This window comes from Atta colombica, unplaced genomic scaffold, assembly GCF_001594045.1.
Source record: "Atta colombica isolate Treedump-2 unplaced genomic scaffold, Acol1.0 scaffold205, whole genome shotgun sequence".
NCBI classification, from domain to species: domain Eukaryota; kingdom Metazoa; phylum Arthropoda; class Insecta; order Hymenoptera; family Formicidae; genus Atta; species Atta colombica.
In genome coordinates, this window is record NW_017259300.1 from 2275913 (window position 1) to 2278910 (window position 2998).

The following is a 2998-nucleotide window of genomic DNA, read 5'->3' on the forward strand; positions in this document are numbered from 1 at the left end:
TTCTCAAGAGTCATAACCTCTTATCCTTTTAATTTTGCTTGATTAAACAAATATAAAAAAAAAATAATTGCAACATATATCGTGATGCAATTTAATCTGTCTTACATCGTTTCTTGCAATATTATCAGTGATGAAATAGCTGTATTACAAATTGTATTAGTTACAGGTTTGCAATATTTGCACAAAACTTTAGATACAATAACACAGATAACAGGATTTAATACTTTTAAGCTCGACTAGTTACAATACATAATAAAATTTGTGATAACATTTAGAACAGAATAGAGAAAATTTAAAAAAACTCTCGGATATCTATTAATAATTTAAAAATATTATTTACGATAATTTTTCTCGGAAAAATTTAATAAAAATTGTCAAGCATAAATTATTACAAATAAGTTTAACATAAAGATAAATAAGTTTGACATAAAGATAAAATATCTCATTTATATCTTCAACGTTTTTTTCCAGACATTATTACAGATTATTACAATAGTTTATTAAGTTATGCACGGTTTATATCATCAATCTTTGAATAAAGATATACATCACGATATTGCAATAGTAATTAACAAGAAACTGATTTTCTTCAAAAGGATGTTGTATGTTTTAAAAGCTATTAATCTTATAAAAAAGATATATGTAAATCCCTTATTTTTGTCTATAAAACAACATATTCAAAGTTCATCAAAATCGGAATGGGATCATAGATTTTTCTTGTAAGAAAGGATTGATATTTCTCCAGGAATAACCATATATATCTAATTCAAAAATAGAACTGACCATCTCAGATTGCCGCGCCTTAAAGGTCATAAATTCACGGTGTGGCCGCAGGAAAGAGTTCGCCATTTGATACGGAAATCGGGAACTCGGCCCGGAAGCCTCACGCCAAGCGGCTTCCAGGTTGCGTTACCATAACGATAAATTCCATGAGGAAGATAGCGCACGCGACCTCGGATTTGCGATGCTGATATTTTCGATTTCACGAATTGCATCGCACTGCCGTGGGATATCGCAGATGGCGAACAACCGGTTTGAATGCTGCAAAAGCGAATGCTAATAACTTACCTCCCGGCACAAATGAAAATATAACTTTCAAGGCACGAGATAAACTTCGCGGTGACTTTGATATATCCAGAAAAGATTGCATTGCGCAAGTTTATTAACTGGAGGTTTCCTTATCTTGTTACATATTTGATTTTATGAGGTTAATAAAGTTTGTATATAAATATTCGTTTATAGTATTTTCGCTCAATTCTTTGTGTATTTTATGCTGCAGTCCACTTGATGACTACAAACACTTCAAAAGTAGATTTCTTTGTGATTGATTAATTAAATGCTTTGAAACATTCATTGCGCTAAGTAGACTTATAGCTCTACTAAACTGATCTATTGATATTACTTCATAAGTTAGCTGAAGAATGCAATATAGATAGTCATATCGGCGAGATTCCTGTCCGTCTAATCTCGAAACTCGAAATTGTTATTAACAAATAAGTTTAACTGGTTGTAAGTTTAGCCTTGATTCTACAACTTGGGGTTTCGTGCTGTAATACTCATAGCCGCAATCCCGAAAGTTAAAATCTCCAAGGTGCAGAAACTCAAAAGGCATTATCTTCAAACCACAAATCTCAAGAGAAGGGTTTCAGAATTCACGATGTTGATAGGAAATTCATGGCGCTACACAGCAGTGCTATATTTCAAGTACGCTGCTGTCACAAAAACTTCATCGAGTGATATCTTTTCTTGGCGCTTACTTGAGATATTCTTTCGAACAAAAATTAATTCTATTGATCTTTTCCACACAGTAAAATTGTAAAATACTTCCAATATTATCAAAAGTTAAAATTTGCGATATTCATTATAGAATCAGAAAATTTCCCTGACTATGTTTCTCAACAGAATTCTCCAAGCAAGAATAGCAAAAATATTACAACGTTCGTTTGTACAGACAATATCAGAATGAGTTTCTCGTAAAAGGTCACAATACTATTACAGACACATCAGAATGTTGGCAATGTTGGCATCATCTCTCATGGAGAATTGCTGCAACGATTTGTCTGATAGCGTGTCCACTATCCATTCCAATAGCTATACACGTAAAATTATTTCGTTCGCCAATAAGGTGGAAACAGAGATGATAATAAAATTGCGACTCGCATACGACTCGAATACGTACTCACGATCTAAAAGGAAGAAAAAATATCCAGTCGATCGGGGCGATTTCAATTCTCATTCCGCGCGTGAACGACGGCGCCGCTTCGTCGACCATTGCGAAGAAACCCATTGCGGACTACGGCGTCTCTCTCGTCCGATTCCTCTCTCGATATCCTTTCATTTCCGTCCATCGCTGACGTAACAAGCACTATAACGCCGCGTTATATTATCGCATGGACCGTCATGGAAATTGCACGTTTTGTCACAACAATCGCAGGCACGAAGGACAGTTTACAGGACGCTCGCGTGCGACGATCAACGATCATTTCCAGCGGACCTTCGTCGGTGACGAATGCTATCCGCAAATGCGCGCTTGATGCACGGACGTAGTAAGCGAGAAAGAGAATGAGAGTTGTAACAGAAAGAGAGTGAGAAAGGGTAAAAGGGGTGGATTGGAAGGAAAGCGTAACCTGCACGCGTGACGTTATATAGTGCCACCCCCTCCCCCTTCTCTTCCCCCTCTGTGCACCGAGCAAAATTCCAAAACAAACTCCTTTATTCCGCGAGTATAGGCGGCGGTGCGCATCGCGCGAAACCACAATCCCCGCACATGTATCAAGCTGTCCGCGACCCGCGCTCTAATTTGCATTTCAACGCTTGCCTCTCGTCCATTATTACCAGCGGAACAGCTTGGTTGAATTTCACAGACGCATACCGCGCCCTTGCCTCACGCCGTCCCTCGTCCTCTCGCACGACATCGCCGTCTCGGCTTTATGCCCTTATACCACTACTTCCTCTCTCTCTCTCTCTCTCTCTCTCTCTCTCTCTCTCTCTCTCTCTC